A 23,915-nucleotide genomic window follows, 5' to 3' on the forward strand; every position below is an offset into this window, starting at 1 on the left:
TTTTTTATGTGGTTTGGAGAAAATAACTCAGGCAGGAGCCATCTGTTGGTAATTGTGTCTTTAAAGTGTCTCAGAATAATAACATGTAACTCTTGGGACACATTACAGTGCTTACATGTATGGCACAAAGCAGCTAAGAGTAAAGGTTAAAGGGAACTGATCACCTTCTCAAATGTAAACATTAATATGATGGTCCAGATAAGTGGAGTCACACAGTTGATGTTGCTGAACCCGTGGTTAATCTTATACAGAAAGTGTATAAACCAGTGAAAATCTTTGATATCTTTTTATGAGCATGGAGATTTCCCATCTGTAGATGTTGACCAGTTAAGCTGTGGTTGGATAATCCTGCCTTTATAAAACCATTACTGGGGCAAATATATAAAAACTGGGATATATCCACGCTCAAACCCTTTAGTGGAACATAATAATGGAGACACGAGTCACCATTTTTAGCTGATATGCCATATGAACAGTGACATGCAACAGTTTTTACAAAATGTAGCCACGCCCATGACTCGTTTGATGTGGTGCTAATTTTTTTCGAGCCAAATTTGATTACAAGTTCAGAAAATCCAAACGTAATTGTGCCATCGCCATTAGGGTTGACCGAGTCCATGGTTCTGCAAATGTGTACGCAGGCAGTCCGTCCCTCCTGCTGTCAAATAATTCTAAGCGAGCCTGAAAGAGTACTGATAACTGATAACACTTTTCTCCTTAAACAATCAGCACAACTGTGAGACCAGTAACTTCTTGGTTGAATCAGAGGATAACGGCTAAACCGACTGAACCAACTGAACCTGAGAGTGCATCCCTAATGATCAGACATGTTTGGTACATCAGGTGGTGGGGACGTCCCCAGATGTTTAAAATCAGTATTAAATATGCCACAGCAGTTTTGGGGGATTCTCAGCTGGCACGAGGTTCAATTTTAAGTAGTTTTGAATACAAACAAATGTTGAACACTAAATGAAATTGTATATAATATGCAGAGTCAATGCTGGGGTCAGATTTGGTAATGCTATTAGCCTTCAACCATAAGTCTTTCTTGTGAGTGAGTCAGACCCTGTCATTGGCTAAGGCTTTGGCAGACCACCTTAGCATGATGCTGACACTGGGTTTCATTACTTTTAGAAGTTAGATGATGAAAGACATCTTTCCAAAACATGACTTGTTTGTAGCCGAAGTGAAATGTTTGTAATTGAGCACTGACTGATTAATAAGCAGTCAAAATGAGCTCCATCACTGTGTCACTGATAAGATAAGAAGCCCAATGGCACCAGCCACCTCCTGTTCCACCCTCCATCTGTTCAACTTTTAACTTCTTCTCTCCTTCTGATCTTTCTGTGCAGGCAAACTTGGCAGACTTTGACGGGCAGGTGACTGAGCCAATGATAGACTTACAGGACTTTTAACGAGCGCCTGCTGGGTCCTCCAGTCCGATTTACGAGGGCGTGTGCACCACACGGATGAGCCCGTGAACCCGGATGAGCACCATCGCTGCGATAAACCCTGTAAGAAGAGGACGGCCCCCCTCCCTGGTAAAGAGTTAAGCTGCTGCTCAGTGTGACACTGCTGGCACTGACTGTGGTTGCCTTTAATTTAGTTTACATAATTACATTTAACTCTATTGTCTTAAAGTAATCCAGTCATATGAAACTGACAGCTACTCTACATCAGCACACACCTACAGGAAAAACACTCAGTTATATAAACTCTGTCCTTTTTTCTGACGACATGGAATGAAATGGTATGAAAACACGACCTACATGGTTTTGAATGAGGGTGGACATTTAAAATTCAGGACAGTGAGACGTTTCTGGAGGAGAGGCAGGCTGCAGATTTACATTATCTATAAAAATGTAAGTATTCCAACTTTTTTTCTTCTCATGCAGCTTTCTTTGTGATTAAAAAGAAGGACAGCTTTGTGTTTATTTCAGTCCCAGGTCAGAATCTCTGTATTCTCCTCAATAAATTCATGCATTCTCAGAATTTGTACACAGCAAAATCTCCAGTGTTAAATTAACACTGGAGAGTGTCTATATGGGTCCACACCTCTGAGTGTTAAATACAACACTGTTGAGTGTTAAATTAACACTTTTGACAGTGTTATATGTTTAAAAGTAACCTAGTCAGTTTTGAAGATTAACAATGGCTAACACTGAGCAGTGCTGATTTTCTAACACTGGAAAATAACTCAAAATGTTAGAAATATTAGAAATTAGAAATAACACAAAAATGACCTCATATTGAACACCTCGGAGACGAAGGAAATGATAGTAGATTTGCAATGATTCAGGCCTCCCCGCCATCCTGTGAAAGTGGGGTGGACAAAGAGGTAGTAACAAAATATAAATATCTAGGCTTACACCTAGATAGCAAACTAGATTGGTCCTCAATACAGACAAGCTATGCTAAAAGGGGCACAGTTAGGTCAAGTTTATTTATATAGCACATTTCCAAACAGTCCACAGCTCCACAAAGTGCTTAACAATGCAAAATGCCTCTAAAGCAAATAAATGTAAAACAATGATGCAGTAAAATATAGAAAAAAGTCAATAAAAACAACTAAAAGAACAACTAAGGCTGTTAAAACCAAAATGTTAATGTTAAGTGTGTTAAATGCCAGACCATAAAAATGTGTCTTCAGTAACGATTTAAAATGTGTTTGTGCAGATGCAATATTTAGGGGAAGACTATTCCAAAGTCTGGGACCTGCCACAGAGAAGGCTCTGTCGCCACATGGAATGGATAACATTAGTTTTGAACTGGACCTCGTGGTTTTCTCTGGAGCACAAATAAATAGGAGCTCTGACCAGTAAGAAGGAGCTCAGCTGTTAAGTGCCTTTAAAACAAAAAGTAAGAGTTTAAATTGGATCCTGTAAGTTGCTTCTTTTTGTTAAGAAAACTGAGATTTCTTGTGCTGTTCTATGCTGCAGTCTGCTGGGGAGGAAGAATCAGAAACAAGGATGCAAGGAGACTGAACAAACTAGTGAGGAAAGCTGGCTCTGTAACTGGAGCCTGACTGGACACACTGGGGGAGGTCGCTGAAAGATGCACAATAAAGATGTTGGAAGCCATCCGGAACAGCTTTGGTGACCTACTTTATAACATCCTTACAGAACAAAAAAACAAAAAACCTACCTCTCCATTGCATAATGCAGAGATACAGAAAATCATTCGCACCCACAGCCATCAGGCTTTTCAAGTCTCATTCAAATAGCAGGTGAGCTAAGTCAGACATGAATTTCTCTCTGGGATCAATGAAGTTATTCTTATTCATATTTACATTGACAAACAGTGCAGTCCCTCCACATTTCTGTGAATCGGAAAACTCCTGAAACCAGGTGCAGTGTGAGTGTCTCTGACTATCGCCTCCAGAGCAATAATGATAATGAGGACGAGCTTTGTGAATTCATTAAAATTGAACCATGTGAGCAGAGCTGATGTTAACGCTCTCTGCACGTTAGCAACGTAAAATACTGGAGTGAGAGACTCAGTGATCCGTACTGTAGAAGCTGTACTGGAAGCAAAAGGTGCTCAACATGATGGCAATGAAACTGGCTGCATTTAAACCATGCAAACCATCAGATTTTTTAAAGAACTCAGAACTTGATGGGCTTCACGCTCACACCTCCTACTGAGTTGCTGAGCAGTTTGCTTCTTTTGGATGTTGCAGAAAATCTGTTGGAAATATGTGATTGTGTCTGAGAGTCTAGTGTTTGTGGACATATGTTGTGTGTTAGGAATAAGAAACTACGATACTGGCATTTAAGCTGGAACTGTACTAATAACTCATATCTGCTTGTGGAAGAAAGAATAGCCCACAGAGAATAATAAAGAATAAAGTTATGGCTTGCTGGAGAGTTTAACTCTGAGACTGCTGTAGTAAAGCGTCTTCTATCCACTGCTACATTTGCATATTTCACTTTGTCGTATTCTAAAAATAATGGAGCCGAGCGTTGTTACTGATTTCAGTGCTGCAGAAGTCATTTGTTCACTTATTGTGTGCAGTTATTTTTGTGTTATTCCAATAAGGATTGATTTTAACTATGAAATGAAATGATAACAGGAGTTGCAAAGTCGTGCAATATTAACAGGATGAAAAGTTGAGTTACCGTTGCCGTTCTCGCTGTTTCCTTTTCAGCTGAAGTTTCTACCCACTAGAGAATGTGAAAATCAATGAAACGGTGCAGACACAAACCCGCTGTATGTTACCTTGACATCAAACATGACATCAGACAGTTTACTCCACTGGGTTAAAAAAGGAGGTAGATAAATGAGTTTTATGCACCGGATGACAGTCCTGCTTTCCTGCAAGATGCATTTAAAACGGTTTAAAAGACTCAAAAAAATAATCCAGTTCTTTTTTTAAAAGCAGAAAACAAGATTTAAAAGTCATTTTTAAAGGTTAACGCTCATCAATCTGTGGCAAGTTGCAATGAGTTCAGCAGCCCGAGGGTGACAGCACTGAAGGGAATTACACAAACTGGTAATAGAAGAAAACATTACAAAGAGTTCGCAATTAAAGTGCGTGTGTGTTTGTGCGAGAGCGCGGTGCAGAGAAACACTGACTTAGGGTAATGCAGCCTTAATAGCCACATTAGTTTCTTGCTCCGGCTGAATCGTTTGAAGCAACTTGGACAAGCAAATAGGTCCATTAGGTAGCTATAGATCTCATAACACACGCTGAAATGGGCCCCTGAGTACAGCAAACCTGCATTCACCTGCACACTTCACTTCTTCTGTTCTCACAAAATGCAAGATGCACAACAATGTGCAGATGCAGTTTGTCTCTCTGATTAATTAACACACACAAACACACACACAGAGTCGCATCTTTTTTCCCACTGCCACTCCGCGTGTCATTGAAGGCTTTTCTATCACAACTAATTTGCTGCTGCCGCATTCACTGCTGCAGTGACAGGACTTTCCTAATGAGACAGAGTGCTCACAGTAATGGCAGGTGTGGACCTTGAATCAGAATTACAGTAATGAGATGAGCAGGCCTAATGGTCACAAGCAGAATAATAAGAAGTACAGACACAGGATGAGAGCAGCAATAATGAGAGTGAAGGCTGTGAGACGAGTCGGGAAAACAACAGAGCCACGGCAGGAGAAGGTGGCTGCTGTTGTTTTTGGGGACGTCATCTCAAGATTTTACACATCTGAAGGTTTCTTTACTGAATATTCAGCTCTGTCTGATTAAGTAACGTGAAAAAAAAGTTTTGAAGTTTAAGTTTAGTCATGAAAGCGTGGCCTACATACTGAAGAGGCTTCCCTCTCCACCTCTCACTTGTTTGTGCTGTTGAGTTCTGCTGTGTGACAAGATAATGGACTCATAAATAGTCATCATTAGCAGTGAAGCTTCCGTGTTTGAGCTGATACCTGCAGAGCAGTTTGCGCTCAGTTACCATGTGAATGCAACAGTTTGGCATTAGTGTGACAGCAAAAGTTTTTCTTAAATCATTACTATAGTTATTTCCCACCATTATGCAAATTCCCCTCGGTGCTGGAATGAGCTGCAGACTGCAGAATCCCTCATTAGCTTCATATGCTAGTCTCATCACGTGCTGTCTGACTAAACAGGTTTGTGAATGCGTGTTGCTGGTTACACATCCCTGAGGTTGTGGTCTTAATGGTCCAGTGTGTGGAAATGGGGCAGTGGCATTTAACTCGTTTTCGTTTATGGGCAGATGTATCCCAGTTTGGGCTCGGAACAGGAAACTCAACAATCTTTTGCCATTTTCAGTGCAAAATTTTAGCATTCTGTGCAACCCAATATTACAGCAAAGCATATAATAGACCCACTGGTCCATCATGTGGGTGTCATGCTTTACCTCCCATAAGCGTGAAATGTTTAAGTTGCAGCAGAGAGCTACAGTGAATTAAAACCAACAAGTCGTTATTGACCCTTTATGCCAGGTAAGGTTAAGCTAGATTGCTGATCTGTATTGGGGAATGTTTCTTTGAAAGCTAAGGAGCTTGGAAAGAAAAGCGTCTGGACTTCTTTAAGTTGCTTGAAGACGTTTCACCTCTCATCCGAGAAGCTTCTTCAGTTCTAAGGTCAAATGGTGGAGAGTCCCAGATTTAAACCCAGTGGGAGTTTCCCCCCAAAAGAGGGACAAAAGCTGGCTTTCTTTGAAAGCCCATTGCTGTTTTTATGTTGGCTTTGAATTATCGCCCTCTGCTGGTACTGCAAGGCACTTCAAGCCTAGGAGAGACTTCCACAAGATGGACCAGCAGGTCTGTTACGCGCTTTGCTGTGATACTGGGTTGACCTGCAATGTCCGCAACTGTTCGCCATGGTCAGGTGTTAACCTTGTCTAATCCCACTGTGGTATGACAAACCTTCAGGGGTTACATAAAGTAAAAGTCCAACCATTATACTGTTGTTTTATTCAGTTTTCACATACATCTGCGAGCCCAGGCTCAGAAATGAAAAACTGTAAAATCAAGAAAGCCCTAAATTTTCCATGTCGTGTAGAAGAATGGGGACTCGTCATGCTAGAATCCCACCAGAAGAAAATTTAAAGCTTTTAAACAGGTGCTAGAAATGTTTTATTTCAGCCTAAACTCGATCTTCTCCTAAACCAACCAACAGTTCGACTAAAGAGCACTGGTTTAAAAATACAGACTTTAAGAAAAAAGTGAGCAAAAAATGGTAAAGCTGAGTAAATGAGAATGAAACAAAGGCTACAGTGGCAATAACAACATTTGTTTGAACTTCCTGCCTTTAAAGATGCTGTTTAATGGTTTTAAAGGCCACTGTAGGTCACAACGTGTACTCAGCAGTGTCATCTGCACAATGTCACAAAAGTTTACACATTGCCCTTATTAATATTATTAACATGTAAGATTTATGAAGCTGTGCACAAGTTATAACATATTAATATTAAAAATGCATTAATGGAGGCGTAAGCGTGTTGACAAAGAGAAATACAATGAGTATGACAACAGAGCCTTGACATTTGTAAATGGCCTGTATTTGTATAGCGCTTTTCTAGTCCCTAAGGACCCCAAAGCGCTTCACACTACATTCAGTCATTCACCCATTCACACACACATTCACACACTGGCGATGGCAAGCTACATTGTAGCCACAGCTGCCCTGGGGCGCACTGACAGAGGCGTTTTCTGATGCGTCACAGAGGCTCAAAGATCAGAGAATTGTGTTTGAGACGAGAGGTTGTTCGTTTCTGCTAGTCATTACCATTGCTTGAGCCCAAGACCAAACTCTTGAACCTGCTCGGTGGCCAACAGGCTGCACTGCGGTTTTAGAGGAAGTCCTACAGATACGACTGTCTCATGGACAATTTAAATGGAACAGAGAAAAAGTAAAGTTGTTGAGATTTGTTTGCCCAAACTAGCATTTCTTGCTGATATGTTGGTTGCTATTAATTAAGCACTTGTATGATGTGTTGGTGTTGTCTGCACACCACACCAGGACAGTCATTAGGAAACCCACCAATTCGACCTGCGACTCAGACAGAGGTTGCAGTTTGAAATGCCCTCGCAGCAGAAAGAGCAGCTTTGGGAGTTTGGCTGTAATGGGCCTGTAACTACCACGGCCACAATTGCAATGATAAAGTGGTCACACTCAAACTTGAGGCTACTGCAGTCTCCGTAGAGCTGAAATTACTGAGGTCTGGTTATACAAGATTCATATCCCAATATACTTAATGATGATGCATGATATAAATCTCAGTATCCTCTGTGAAAAGAAAAGTTCAGAGGCTGCTGCGTCAGTTTTACGAAACATAGTTAAACCGTTGTCCATCTTTCTTTGTGCAGTTTAAAATGATTCCAGGTTCATAATTATGAGAACTGCTTCACTGGGTCAACTGTTTTCACTCATCTGGGGATATCTCAGCTTCTTTGCTGTGGAGTTGGATGCGGTTCTGGTCAAACGTCATCGTTTTCCATACATTGTCGTTATCACACCGCGGCCTGCGTATCACATTCATACATAAACAGTAATGGATGTGTCTGGAGTAATGTGGGGTTCATGTTGACCAAGAGTGCTTCGACTATAGCGATCTACCAATGAATAAAAAGCTGGTACTGCCCGCCGTGTTACGGACACAAACTGCAGCACAATGGATTTCAGGCAGATATCCTTCAATTAGGTGGAGGCCATGCAATAATTATATTCACATCTTCACTCCTTTACCTGTTAAGGAAGTGAAGCTTTTATACTCCAGACTCAGTTATATTAAAAAAATGCCATCTTATCAAACTCAGAATGAGTTATGAGAGAAGAGTGGAGAGCTACAAACGTGCAAAATTGTTAATATTTAAATGTTTTGATCATAATTCAGTACTGAAGCACAACCAGTTATCAAAAGTCACACCGTGCTTCCTTTGAATGATGAATATTTCTTTGCAGTGATAAGCTTTTTTTAGCCTCCGTCCCCTCAGCTTTTCTATAAAATAATGCAAACAATTTATTTTATAGAAACTTTTAGTACATCACTGCTGCATCAAGGTACCTAAAGTCCAGCCATTCAGATGCTGTAAATATAAAGAAGACTGGGAAAAGGGCTGTCCGCTCCCTGGAGCTGTCTGGCCAAAGCTCCATGAATACTGAGCTTGCGAAGAGTTTCAGGCAAATGCCATAAATATACCCATAAATGTAAACATACTGTTGCTGCTGTTGAACTTTGAAAACACTTTTGGAAGCAGAATAGCTCTTAATGTGTGTGGCGCTCCCTCTTCCCTTCGCTGTAAACTCAAGGTCAACAGACATATTACAGTCCTGACAGGAGCGGTGGACTCAGCCAAGGGACCGAGGACACATCCGGCTGCCGACAGGCTGCTTGGCCTTACTGGCTCCCTCTCTGTGTCGCTTTATAACTTTATTGATCTGGACAAAGCAGTGGAGCAGACAGGCCTATTACAGTGCACCCTGTATACCGCTGTGTTTCTTTCATGGTCATTCAATGGAAGAGGTGCAGCAACGCCTCTACAGTGATGGGCACAGAGGAGCAAAATGAGGTTTTATTCTCAACAAAATTATATGTATATTGAGAAATAATGCAGAAAAAATCTAATCTAGCAGAGAAGAAGTAATCACAGTGCTATAGTTTCTGGATTCTGTCATTTGAGGGCTGAGCGTTAGCGTTTTGGATGCCATTGTTAGTGTGTGGAGTCAGAGTGAGCTCATAAGCTTATATTAGAAAGCTTGGTTAACACGCTGCATTCAGAAACACATTCCTGCTAATAAGTGCTCAGTAACACACTGATAAAATGCTGCAAAATCACCAAAGATGAAGCATAACGTTTGTGTTTGTACAATTAACCACAGGACAAGCCAAATTATTTATTAGCTTTTATTAAATTTGGTTAAAAAAAATCAGCGGTCGACTCAGATGGAGCTGAGATCTAGCAGGTAGCCTTTGGCTCAAGCTGCCTGTATCAATCAAAGAAGCCACGCCCCTGACAACCAGTATCCTGGTGGATGAGATACAAAAACAAACAGTTCATGTGAAAATGTAAAATATCCATAAAGGTGTTTTTTTTTTTAGATGTACCTCTCAACATTTATCTCTTCTGTAAAGCTGGCCAGTTTAAAACACCTTTTAAATGTGTGCTCGTTACTTCTGTTTCACCTCTGATATTTGAATCAGTAATCCGACACGCTGGCACTTCTAAATGTGAGCACAATTAACATTAAAGTCCCTGCTCTTTTCTGACTTGTCATATTATTTAATGTCAGCAGCTTCAAGGCTTTGGCTGTGCATTTCCTGCTGGCTGTGCAAAAAAAACTTTGGCTACGAGCTGGACTGTCAAACAAAGCTACGGTTTGTCAATTATAATGGTGCTTCTTCAGCAATAACACACATCCACTTTTGATGATAGAGTAGCAAATAAAATGCCTCGAATGGGCTCTACCTCTCCTCCGCACATCACCCCACCCCCACCCACAACCCTTCATCTTCTCCGGAGGTGTTGTTAGCAAAGAGCAGGCGCGCAGGAGGCTGAGTGAGCGTCCACATTTTACAGCCGTGTGAGAACTTTGAAGAATTCCTGATGCTCTTGCACAGCAAGACTGTGAACCCAAAATGTTGCACAAATGATGTTATGATGATGGAGTTTATTTCTAAAGGCACAAGGCTCATTGGTGTTATTATTCAATAGTTGTGCTGAGTCAGCAGTTGTTTTAGTTTTGTTTGGGGAAATCAGGGGAATATGTGCTTACGGATGCTGTTATTATTTTAGCCCTTCAGACCCCCACAGGCAATCGAGGATTTAAGACTAGATACTATTTTAGTCCAACATTTCAAAGTAGACGTCTGGTGCAACAACATCTGGATGGATGGACAGAAGACACTTTTAAGAACTCCAGTTCCATAGATCTGTATGTAGTTGAATTTAGGTGACCAGAACTGACGGTAGTTCAAATCTTAATTCCAGAGGCTGTTCCTCTGTCCTCCACAGTGTGGGCATCATATCTTCCCTGCAGAGTGACTTGGGGCATTGCCTGGAGTTCATGGTTTATGCTGGAGTTCCATGTGAACTCCAAGTGAACCAAAATGCGTCACGTAAGAATGTTCAGTCATTCGTTTGCCAGGAAGAAGGTGTTCTGCACTATTGGAGAACATGAAGAATTTATGTTCATTTCACAGCTAGTATGTAGCCCGTATAGATTTTTGCACATCTGTAGTACCTCGTTGAATCCCAAAATACAAAGCATATGTTTTTAGCTAAAACTTGGAATGTACCCCTGGTGTTGGTTCAGATGGAGGTTGGATCACATTCCCATCATTCCCATCAACCACTCTGGAGTTCATTTGGAACTGCACTGAGACCTTGTTTTGGTCTGTACCCGAGTGCGATCACTGTGTGCACCAGAGAACCACACCAAGGGGAAAATGAGCCAGAGTTCAGTTAAAAAAAAACAACTAGCAGTTAAGAAAACACAATGAGCACTTTGAATACATTTCTGATAGCTGCTGCTGCTTTCTTCTGCGATGTTTTGTGGCTTTGACTTGTTTTGTTTGTGTTTTTTGTTTAGCTGGCTCTGTTTAAGGTTTCACTCCAGTTCCACACCAAACTGGGTAAGCTATAACTGGCTTGACGTTGTGCCACAAAACCAGAAACGGTCAAACCCAAACTCCATTTCTTGTTCAGCTTCACGTTTCTGTGTTAGTTTCATCACTTTCATCAGTTTGTTCATTCTATTCGTAAACCTATGTTACATTTCAGAGTGTGTCGGCCTTCTCTGTGTCTGTGTCAAGTTTTCATGTTCTTCTTGTGCATCCATGAATTTCCTTCAGGTACCCCGCTCTGCCCAGAGACCAAAGGCATGTATGTTAGGTTTGTTAGTGATTCATTGCCAAAGCAAGAAACCCTTCACTACCTTTTAGGTACTTCTGAACCTAAAGACGAAACCTCTCAGGAGAAAATATACTGGATGGGGCAACAAGATGTAAGGCACCATCAGTACAAAGAGATCCCGGCATGCTCGCTGGGCGGGACTTTTTTCACAAATCCGAATGCCCATTTTTCGATTATTATATTTCTGTAACATCGCAGGTTCGTCATACCTATCTCGATACTTCATCCATTAGTTTGTGCTCTATTTTTAGTATTTATTTAGTATTATTTAACATTTTCATGTTTTTATTTCTGTGTTTCATTTTCAATATCTGCCTTCTAATTTCTGTTTCTTATTTGCATGCAATTGTTTTGTCTCACTGCGGCATCAGTCCCATAAAACATCACACTCTTATTATTTCAAAGCATTTTTTCACAATGGCTGATTTATTGCGGAGGTATCAGAGCTGCTCAAACAGTGGATAAGCTTTGTGTAGCTTCTGTTTGGTTCCCACCTCCTCGTTGTTTAGTTTGTTAGAGATAATCATGTTTATTTCAAGGTTTTTTCACACTGTTCTCAATTAAAAAGAGTCTCAGTTTCTCAGTGTGGTTAATATTTTCTTTATCTTTCACTCAAAGCATTCATTGTCAAATATGAATTCGTGGCAGCAGAGATGATAATTCTAACAGCACATTCATGGGTGTGTTTACTGTATGTCATTATGTGATGGCATGCCCGCTTTTCACCGATGAGAGAAACACTTCCATAATTCTTTTCCCTGGTATTTTCTATTATCATTTAATTGGCAGCGGTGCGCAGACACACAATCATACTGAGTTCAGTATTGAACAGCAGTCCCAACGACACAGTGCGCCTTCATAGTTTTTCTCTGTCTGTTCAAGAAACCGTAAATAACCAATCAAATTGAGAGCTTTTCAAATTCTTTTCATCAGCTGAATGACCACTGGAGTGACAAGTCAAATAGTACACTGATGAAACACGCACATACTGTAAATTTACAGACAATACACTGTTTTCAATTCACAAGGTTAATTATTCCTGATTAAAGAGAGTTCAGCTAAGCTGTCTCAGAGGCAGACACTGGTAACACTGGTGAGACCACCGGTGAAAAAAAAGGGGAAAAGAAAAGAGTGGAAAGCTGTTTATGAAAGGTGTTTCTTAGGCGGGAAACCCTTGCAACTCAAAAGGTGCTGTTCTGGTGAGCCCCAAAGGGCTTTCTGAGCCTCCTGCATGGAGTATTTCTCTGCAATCACAAACTCTGTGTAAACAATCTTGGTATCAAAATAAAGCTAACAGATTTCATCAGAGGTTTAAATACTGCAGCAGTTGTTACTGTGTCAAAGTTACTGAGGCTAGAACACAGATAGTCAGTAATCAACATTTAAACATCATCTGTGCCAAGATTTATGATTCCATGGTGGTCTTCTTTTGTGGCTGGTTCACTGGATTTTGGTCGGAGCGTGTTGAAACTTGGAGTTTGGGGATCTGTGAGAGCCCAGCTAGCTAACCAGGCTTTGGTTCCCTTTTTACATGAAGTCGGAAGAGTTCGTGGCTCCGTTGTGTGTGTTTAGAAGACTTTTGCACAATTACGTAACTGCTCTTTTAATCATTGCTTGTTCTCACTGTGTTTGGTTGTTGTAGAAATGGTTTATATGAGCGTTTAGATTCTAAGGTTTCTGTGGATACCCCACATGTCAATATTTGCGTAAAAAACTTCATGCCACGGAGGGTTGCATACCTCTCAAGAGGTTTGACTAGTATTAAAATGATGCCTGCAAGCCACTCTGCAACCCAATTCCAGCTCTAAGTTTCCATTTAGTTTCTGTGTCTTTTATTAAATTTAACTGGAGAAGCTGTTTCTTTTCTGCCAGGTTTACATTTCCTTAAGGTCTATTTTCTGTTCTATTCAGTTTTCTCTCTGTGCACCCAGTGAGTAGGTGAAATTATTTTGGTTCACCACTGAAACACCAACTGAGCTCTGGTCGTCTTACACTATATAAACATGACAGGTTTTATAGTTAGCTTCTCAGCTAATTCGTTCACGCAACTAGAATCTGTGGTCGTCTTAGCATCCCTGGATTTGCACGCTGCAATGAAAGCTCAGAGAAATTTGGTTCTAATGTGGGATCTCAGTCCTAATCTTACGAATTAGTGAGGATAACTTAATAATGGCAAAAATCTTAACCTAGTTTTGTGGCTGTCTCCCACTGTTTGTCGACTCTGCTGCAGCGGGATGTGTGCTGTAAATGTCAGAGCAATTTTTCATTCTTCATCTGTGCCAAAATGAATTCCTGAGGCCTGACTGTTTGGCAGTAACAGCAGCCTGATCTGCTGCTTGGCTTTGCTTTTGTGTGCTAATGCCCCCCTGAGGAGCCCCAGCAGGTCTGTGTGTGGTGGCTCAGTGAATGTGAATGTCATGGTAATTTTACACTTTATCCCTAAAAGGATGGAGTTATATACTTCGCCTATCTATATCTGCTGAGATTTCATCAGACAGTGGTTCATCTGTGCACATTTCTTTTGTACGTCCTGACCAGAAGAATGTGATCTGGCTTTTTTCAGTTATTCTTCCTGAGAGAGAATTTCTACATCTGTCCTACTCTAAGACACTCAGGAGAATCTCACATGGATTGTACCACATGCTGGTTGTATATTGATAAAAACATTTAATATTTTGGTTTGAATAATGTAACTTGATAAAAATATAATCCAGACTCAGAGTCAGAAGTGTCAGCATGTTTTAAACTAAACAAGTTGCATGAAAATGAAGCCAATGTGGATAAAACTGCAGTTCCTCTGGATGCCACCTGAGGCTGGCTTCAAAAGTGAGTCGTCCCCACAGCCCTGTTAAAATGCCTCAAACTTTAATGCATTAAAACGTATTTATATGTTTTGGTGTATTGATGGTCAGGCTTTAAGTTATGAAACAGTCCAGAAAGAAACCCAGTGCCAAACACAGCAGGCAGGATAAAAGTTCACTAAATCTTCAGTCCAGCTCATATATGATCATGTAATGAAAACAACGGGAATACAACGAAACAGAACTTGAAGAAAGACTTAAAACAGTTTAAAGACGAGTGTCAGGGAGAGCAGTGGAGAATATGAATCCTGTAATTAAGTGTACAGACTGTTCTCATCCATGCTGTGTGTCTCAGTTAGGCCCACATCACTCAACCAAGCAAAGCCATCTTTACAAAATCTGTAGAAATAGGAATTGAATGTGTTACGTTGCTCTGAAAGGGTCCAGGCGATTAGGAAAAGTAACAAAAAGTGTCTGGGTCAGAAAAACGAGACAGAGAGGCAAAATGGTTAAATTAAAGAGTTTTATTAAAGTTTCTATTAATAACTCAACTAAAAGAGACGGACAAGCTGCTATCACCATTTAAAGAAACAAAACAAAACAAGCGTTGGTCAGTAAACTGAAAAGTAACTAAAAAGGATTCGTTGCCAAACACTCGCCCACACAGGCCCTAACCCAGCCAGGGCCGTGACAAATGTAACAAATCTCCAAATGTAACAAATCTCCAAATGTAACAAATCTCCAAATGTAACAAATCTCCAAATGTAACAAATCTCCAAATGTAAATGCAAATCTTTTAAGCAAAATGCTTTCTCGACATCTGCTGATGACACAGGAAACCTCCAAAACCCCCTTGTTGCCCCTGAACGAGTTTTGAGTTCTGCTTGTAATGATGCTTATATTTGAATATGTGAAGTCCGAGTACTGGCCAGTGAACCCTCTGATGTCTAAATTATAATTCCTGAGAAGTAGCCATCACCCTAACCCCTAATTTCCTACATTTTGGAGAAAATTAAATGCTAAATGAGCAGTGACAGGGCTCTGTAAGTTGTTGCTAAACCCTCCTTTAGTTACACTGCAGTGGGCCTGGGCTGCTGGAGGCTTCCCCAGTGAGGTGAAATGAACGCAATTACTGAAAAAATGTTTATTTGGAAAAAAGCGATTAGTTGTAATTTGTCAACAGTCAGCAGAAATTTAAAATGATTTAAAAGCTGATAAATCTCCAAACATTGATTGTGTTCATCTGGACGTAGCGTTTTCAGTGGGAGGAACATTTCCTCACTCATCCAGAGGACTTCTTCACCCTCAGCTACCTGCAGCTTCAACCATCCTTTTTAAAACAAAACGTTTGCACAATGACTGAAACTAGCACCACTGACAAACAATGTGCTGCGAGGTCACTTCCTTTATCATTAACCATCAACTAATTTGGGGGTTTTCTTACCTGGATGATTGAGCATGCATCAAGACAAAAGCTGCAGCGGTTAAATCCAAGCAGGGCTGGGCTACATGAACAGTCTGCGTGGAGCGTAGAGAGGAATCCATTTTCTGAAACGTAATCTCAAGACCACCAGCTGCCAACACTTTAGCTTTTTATTGGCATTTTCTAATTTATCTGCACTCATGGGAAGCCTTGGCACAGATATCAACTGCATGTTATCAGGATAACCGTACGTTTCACTAGAGGCCAAGAAAGAAAAAAGGTTCCTCTTGATAACTGATGGATTCCAGATAGTTGTTAAATTATCTATTATCCACAGCTGCTTTGATACTGATTAATAACTTCTGCAAAATGTATTAAATTGGGGCAGTCAGAGTCTGATATGCAGTCTTCAGTTTCAGAATGCCTGTGATGTAAGGAGCCTCACTTCACTGTTTGCTGTCATTAAATCACCATAAAGCATGCAGGAACTCTTTGAGGCACTCTTCGTATTAGCTCTTCGTATTAGCTGATGGTTGAAATGTCCCCTAAAGATGTGCATGTTTGTAAAACTAAAACAATTGTTGGTGGTCACAATGTTATCACCATTTTGTCAGTAAGCACACTTCACCTGTTGGTGGGTGTTTTTCACTCACTGGTTGCTCTTTTTTCCCTCGTGCGCAGCTTCACAGCATGTTTGAGCTTCCAGTGGCTCTTATTTGTTTTCCAAGCTTTTTGGTTTCAGATTCGGACACCACATTTATTTGTTAAAAAGCTCCAGTCGCATTTTCACGTTTGCATTCTGCACTTCACAAACCTCACTCCTACTCACTTTCCTCAGTTCGCTCCTGTGTGCAGTGGTTCTTGATGAATGAGAGGCGTTTTCCAACTGTTGAGCTTAAGACTGCTTCACTGTGCTGAACACTGATATGAGGTCGCGGGTGTGAGCTCGTGGTGGCTTTACACTTTGGTGGTCGTACAGTGACAGGGATAATTTGCCACAGTGGGATCTGATTTCCACAGTGATCACAGAAAATATTGTTGGACAGCTTAATTAGTTTCATTCAGCTTCACGCTGATAACATTCCAGAGGTTTGCTAATTCAAATGAGGGTCAGATTTTCTCATTTTCATTTTTTTCTGTTCTTTTTTTCCTGTATGAAACCAGAAAAACAAGCGAAAGAAATGGAATGAAAGTGTGTGAGGGCGACAGATGAGAGTCGTCTTGATTTTAAACAGTAAACTGAAGGAAATTCAACACCAGCCACAGACAATGGGATATCAGTGTCAGTTTAACAAATAGGCTTTACAAGTATATGCTGCTCAATGCAAGAGGGGAATTAAATATAGTAAGTCACCTTGATAAAGAAAAGAAGAACATAGTATGTCACCCTGGACAGATTAATATCCCACTGAGCGCGTGCAGCAGAGCTGTGGCATATATAACGTTGCCCAAATGAAATTATCTCAGGAAGTGTGTACCAGCTGAGATGGAGACAGGAGAAATAGATATAGTAAAGTGAAATGCAGATCAGGTGTTTTGTGAGCAGCTCTGAATTTGCAGGACAAACTCGACCCAGGAAAAATATAAATGCATACAAATCTCTTCACTCATACATGTTTGCAGTCATGTTCTAAATATTTGATACTGATATGCTTTGATTAATTTGTGTGTAACACGTTAGTGTTACAATAGAATAATGTGCTGCCTATAGCATAAACAGGAGCTGTAGAGGGCTGTGATAAACAAGGCCAACTATAAAGTGCCGGAGCTTCCACACATAGATGCCGGTCCATAATCGTTCACTTATTCGAGGCAAAGTGTGGACCGTGCTGATCGATGTAAAGCCTATTTTACAGATATGTGTTTGTGTCACTTTGCGTAAGATTACAGCCTTAGCGAGGATGCTTGTGTGCGGTGCTCCAGAAAACCAAAGGCATGCAGCTCAGTGCGGATGAATCTGCAGGGAGCCCTTCACTTTCGAGCTGTTGTGCTTCAGACTCGAGCAAAGCACAGAAAGTGGCTTCAACTGACTTTTTATTTTAGCACCACAAGCAAAAGCAGCCCACAGAGCTGTTGTTTGTGACATCGCCCCCTGATGACAGTAAACGGCTACAGCATGTGAATGACAGCCTGCACAGCCATCCATAGGATCTGTGTGGGACCAACCCCAAAGCATGAAAAAGCCATGAAATCTGCACAAATCCCTTTGCTTTACTTCCAAAGGCGTCTACAGGAGCCTTTGGACTAAGACCACCAGGTACTGGAACAGCTTCTTCCCCACAGCTGTCAGACTCCTGAACTCTGCCTCCTGACGTCTGACCCACGTTAACACATGGACTGAACATACACACACCCACAATGGAAAACCGTACCCTCAAACACAATAATAACATGGACTGAACCACCACTCACAACCACTAGCACTTTTTATAGCCTCTGTAGAAACTATCTACACCCTCACTTATCTTAACTGCAGTACTGTATAGCTCTGTGTAAATAATCATTCTGTACATTCGATAATTTTTAATCCTACAACTGTTTACAACTTGCATAGTTCCCATTTCTGTATAACTGTATATCTCCGATTTCTGTAAAGTTATTTATTTCATATTCTGTATAGTTTTTCATATTTATATCCTGTTCATAGCCTGTACATAGCTTGTACTCACTACAGCCTGTACATACCTATAGTTATAGAATATTCACAACATACTTCATACCGTGTACATTATAACATACCACAATAGACCCATTTCTGTAATATACAAATTCAAATTCAAATTCAAATTTTATTTGTCACACACACACAACCATACACAGTATGACATGGGGGTGAAATGCTTGTAGCTGTACAATGCCCGACCATTAAATGACAGAAGAAAAGTTTTACAATATTTACAATTTACTACAAAAATTTACAAATTAACTTAGGAATTTACAGTAAAGAATGTGCAAATAGCAGAAGAGATTATAAAGATAAGGATTATAAATTATAGGAATTATAGAATTATAGGAAATGTGTGGTGGTGCGTGTGGTGACGTGTGTGAGAGTCCAGTCTTATAGTGACGTGTTTGGGAGAGTCCAGTCCTACACCTGGTTCAGGCCCCGAATAGCCTGGGGGAAGAAGCTCCTCTTCATTCTCTCTGTTTTGGCCTTAAGGGAGCGGAAGCGCTTCCCAGACCTCAACAGTGAGAAGAGTCCATTGTTGGGATGGGAGAGGTCCATCATAATCTTCCTAGCTTTGGACTTGCACCGCTTGGTGTAGATGGACAGCAGGTCAGGGAGCTCTGATTGAATGATGCGTTCATACTCACATATCTATATTATTGCTAATATATATTGTAATATATCTATATCACTAAAGCACTTCTGGATGGATGCAAACTGCATTTCGTTGCCCTGTACCTGTGCATGTGCAATGACAATAAAGTTGAATTCTATTCTAATTCTATTCCACACCAGGTTTCTCTGAAACTGAAGCCTGTCTCGTTCTAACAAAATTCTCAAATAAAAATCTTGCCAATTACCTTTTTTTCTCTTCTCATTTATCTTCCACATCCTTGTTCCAGAGAGCTAACTGACCTGTTTCAAACCTCAAAGCTTTATCACCCTTTTTTTTAAAAACATTTCTCCAGTGCAAAGCTGATTTTAGCCACTGGTAACTGTAAATGCCATCTTATATGCAGGTAATCTATTATGAACCCACAGGGCCTTTATCAGCAAATAGCAGTCCTATAAATACACATGTGAAATATATAAAACCATGAAACATAACTGCGCCATCCTTCAAATGTTGCTTTGTTTTTGTTTGTTTTAATTGATTTTTATTTTTGTAATTTTCCCTTTCAAACTCTTGCTTCAAGTATCGAGACTCTTGCTCTGAATCAAACTCAAGTAAAGACCTTTAGTGGGATTTGAGCTCTAATCTCGTAGTCTAGTTTGCAGAGTTTAATTAAATGTGGATCTGAAGTAAATCTTTGTGCGTCTTCCCGCTGCTGACTCAAAAACACTGAGCTCCTGCTCTCAGCCACAGCTGACGATCCACAGTCAGCTCTGCGCCGTGTCGCAGTGGATCTAAGGGCAAAGGGATATTGTGCTTTGGTGGACACAAAAAGATGGGTCATTTGTTAAAGTTGGAGTCCCAGTCTTATCGAGCCACGGGCAACATCTTTAATTTGTAGCGCTGAGCAGTGTTTTCAGCAGCAGATAACAGAACAGTCTTGTGTCATGAAATTTCTTACGTGATGTAGGTCTTGTCCAGAATGCTGCTTCTTTTACAAATTTAGTGCTGAAACTCATTATTTCAATACAATTAGATGTCCTGTTATGCTTCACTTGTTTTCTTCCATATGTAGTGTACACTGCTGGTGGATACTGATATTAAATCTGGCCAAAGGTTTCCAAAAGTGACATCAGTGTATGTAAAAAAAAATGTGTGTTATGTCAGAAGGGATTTCCTTATATAGTCGTCAGGCATATTGAGACTCCACCCATTGGCTGTTTAACCCTTCACACTGTTAGGTGCAGTTAATTTGGGGTTAAAAGTGAAAGGAGCTATAAGTGCTTTTTTGACAGGATGAACCGATTTGATCAAATCCTAATTGTGCAGACGGATGTGTAAAGAAGCTGTTCTCGTTTGGGCTTTAAAGAAAAGTGTACATGACTTGTAAATCCAAATCCACTGGTGTTACGGCCTTTACGAGCAGCGGCACGCTGACTCAGACAGGCTCAGACACACACCAGCACTCAGAGTTCTGGATGAACATCCAGGGTTTTGGAAGTGAGGCAAACATTGACATATAGCAAATGGTGAGCTAACTGTGTTGCGGCACTGAGAGGCTGTCTGGATTTCACACTGTGTGGTCTGGCAAGTCTGTTACATGTCTGACTGACGAGGATGTATTGCAAGGTTTGCCAGCCAATGCAAACCCGGGAGCAGCTCATTAAAGGGAGGATGTGAGCAGTGCGTTTCTTCACAGGGGATGCACTTGGATCTGCCGCTTACAAACTAAGGCTTAATGAAGAATTTCAATCCACTGTATCATTCTTTTGCTGGCCTCAGATACAAAGTGAAAAGGTAACATAGAAGTCTCTGTGTGACTGGAGTTTAAATCAGCTGCAGTGGCGGGTTTTCCAAGACTTCCGGTGTAGCCTTGATATCCAGCGGGTGGATCGCAATTCAAGGCCCACTCATTGTTTACAAATGTACTTAAGAAGCGTAGTATATAAAAAGGCTTCCAAAACTGATGATGCATTTCAGTAAATGTGTTTCCTCCTTGCATGCATATGTAGCTTAGATACGATTGCCTATCTGTGTATTCTAAATCCTGATGGTTTTAGTGTGTGAGCAGCTGAGGTTAGTGGCGTTTGCTGACTGCACTGTCTCGTTGGGAGCATGGAGGGCAGTGAAGTGACGCTGACCCAATCAGGCCCTAATTTAAACGAGGCGCCCTCAGCCTCCAGCCAAAGGCCAAACTCACCTCGAGCTCAGAGTAACAGGAAGAACATCGCCAGTGTTGGACAAAGAAGAATTTAGAACAGAGTAATGGAGATGATATAAATGATGACTTGGGTCATATTTTGATGCGATCATAGCAGACAATATCTGGTCAGAGAGTAAGTAAGTTATTGTAAGTACAAGTAAGTGGTAATTTATTTATTTATTCATTTTTACCTTTAGCTTAGTGGTTAAACAGTGAGTTATTCTTTTTTCACTTCCATACACTCACAGGGAGGCACTGGGGACAGTTTGGGGTCCAGTATCTTTCCCGAACAGCGCACTGGATGAATTGTTGGAACCACTGACATTCCAGAGAGGGCTGTCTAAACATTTGACTTATCATCAAATGTTTAGACAGCCCTCTCTTCCTGAGCAACAATATCAATAATCACTTCCTTACCTGCAGATTCTATAGATATTCACTTATCTTCAGATAGAGACTACCATAGTTGTATCACTGAAATAATCAGCTGTTTGCTATCCTAAATAGTATCACATACTAGTACTCGTATGTACGAGGTTGTCATACCAAGTGCAGATGTGTGCTTGGTCCTCTTCACTCCTTCAGATAAACGAATGAGGCAGGAGCTCAAAGCAGCAGAAAACAGAAGGAGAGTGCTGCTGCCTGTTGATTTGATTTAATGTAACGGTGTTTGCAGAGAGGCTTGTTTGTCTCCTCTGCTGAACTTTTGTTTCGCTGGGCGTGCGCGTATGTTGGTGAAGGTCTCAGCTGTGTGTGGGGACGGCGCGGTGAAGGAAACATAACAACAGACTGTGTAAGGAAGTAGAGCTGTGATCCAAAGAAAAGGAAAAATCCAAAAGATCTGAGCGCAGATGAGATGACTTTACATTGTTGTTGGTGTTTGTTTACTGTATGGTCACCAGTAGCTGCAGGATCAATCATTCACTCATTTATATGTATGAGGTTCTCATGCTGGTATTGCCTGGTGAATGGTTCACACTCGTACCAGTAGCACTGGGACTAGTGGCGATGCTACTGTTTTCTTTCTGACACTTGGACTGTAAAGATTCTCCAACCTGATGTAAACTGCAGTGTTTATTGTATTTCACTGGTAGAAGAAAAGTTTCAAAGCTTTTAATCTGATGTTGTGCTTATGACAGTGCAGCTCTGGAATCTTACACATACTATCATCCACCCCGACCTCTTTCATGCATTTTTCTCTCCCAATGAAACATCAGTTCGACTGAAACTGAAGTCTCTATTCATGATTTATCTCGAGTCTTTTATCACGCGGTTGAAGTGGTGTCTGATTTTTGTTTCACTTAAAATCTCCTTGAAATAAATGGCAAACAACAGGATGATTTAGATCACTTAACAAGAGCCAAACTGCAAGTCAGGGAGAGCTTTCAAACTATAATCTGCTGATGTAGTCATCCACAAGCTCTCTACTTCACATAACGGCGGCATTGTTTTCAATACTGGCATCAAAAGAAAGCGATGGAGAATGAACTTAACTACTATTTGACTGAAATTCCAACTTATTTCTAGTGAATTTGGCGTTACAGCATTTTAAACCAGTTTATTTATTTATTTTTACCATCTTGTCTGCCATGCTCCTCGCTTGGTGACTAACTGCAGTTTCTGTTTTACATATGCAGCAGGATATAAATTAGCATAATTACGTGTAAAGGTTGCTTTAACTCGACACTGTGAAAATCACTTGGACAACATTAATGGTGAGATAGACTTAAATGTGGGCCCCACACATCACAGGAGCAAAGCCAGCAGCACCACGCATGTTTATTGGTTTGTTTATTGAAATTTCTTTCATTCCTTCCTGTGCGCACTTATCCCTTCTTTCTTAATTTTCCCATTCTTCTCCAGTTGCTCGTCTTCCTCCTGACTCGTAGAGCTTAAATCAGGCAGCAAGGAGAGAGCAGATAAGGCCAAGGACTTGTAAGCTTGTATATCACTGCAGACAGGCAGAATTGCCTTTATCTCTGAGGAAACCCAACACCACAGGGCCTTGCTCAAGGCTGAAACCAGTAAAGCTTCCCCAGTAGATCCCAGTACACTTCCCAAAGCTGTAGCACAGAGCCAGCTTTATTATCGACCCTTGTTGCCTGGGAAGATATATGATACTTTAGATCGCACGCACACGTACACACACTTCAGATGCAATAGCAATTCAGTTTCCTCCGCTCCTTCATTATATGTGTGTTTACTCCATCTGAAATAATGGCCTGTTCCTATTGGCTAAAGCCTTTGCAGTATGTAATCCTCAGGGACCTATCAGAGCTCAGCGCTGTCTGGGGAGTGCTGGGCTGAATGTACTCATACCCTGTGGGTAGTCCGCCGGGAACTTCTTTTTCCTGTGCTGGGAAGTCAGTGAAAATGAGGTGCGTACAGATCAGGGTGTGTGTGTGTGTGTGTTTGTGTTTGTGTGTGTGTGTGTGCGTGTGTGTTTGTGTGTGTGTGAGAGAGAGAGAGAGAGAGAGAGAGAGAGAGAGAGAGAGAGAGAGAGCAGGGGTTAAGGCTGTAGAGACCAACAGAAATTTCTCTGTTTTCTTTTAAGTGTTGTTGCACCACAGTGGATCAGTGGCCAGAAGGAAAGAAGGAAATGTATACGTGCACGGTTTCCTGGCACAGTACTTGTGATACAGGTAGTGATAAAGGTTAAGTATTTGGGTCAATAGGTGGGTGAGGATAGAAGATTTTATGACTTCAACAAAATAAGCACAAAGTATCTCGAGTTCTTGCTCTTGAACGGAGCAAAAAGAGAGCAAAGTTTGAGGGGATGTGCTGACTGTGCCAGGCTGTCGTATCACAGAGAACCGATCATGAAAGCAAAGTTTTGGCAGTAAAAGATGGATTCATGGATCTGCTAC

At 41.0% G+C, this 23,915-nt stretch overlaps 1 protein-coding gene across 1 annotated transcript in view; it reads left to right on the forward strand.

Annotated features, from left to right (window-relative positions):
- Positions 1 to 23,915, forward strand: part of LOC308400768 (leucine-rich repeat and fibronectin type III domain-containing protein 1-like protein) — a 437,364-nt gene that overhangs the window by 230,774 nt on the left and 182,675 nt on the right. The window contains exon 5 of the mRNA XM_080888721.1: positions 1,353 to 1,541. The gene's annotated coding sequence lies outside the window, so the exon portion shown is untranslated. The remainder of the gene's footprint in view (positions 1 to 1,352; positions 1,542 to 23,915) is intronic.

This window comes from Rhamphochromis sp. 'chilingali', assembly GCF_963969265.1.
Source record: "Rhamphochromis sp. 'chilingali' genome assembly, chromosome: 8".
NCBI lineage: Eukaryota > Metazoa > Chordata > Actinopteri > Cichliformes > Cichlidae > Rhamphochromis > Rhamphochromis sp. 'chilingali'.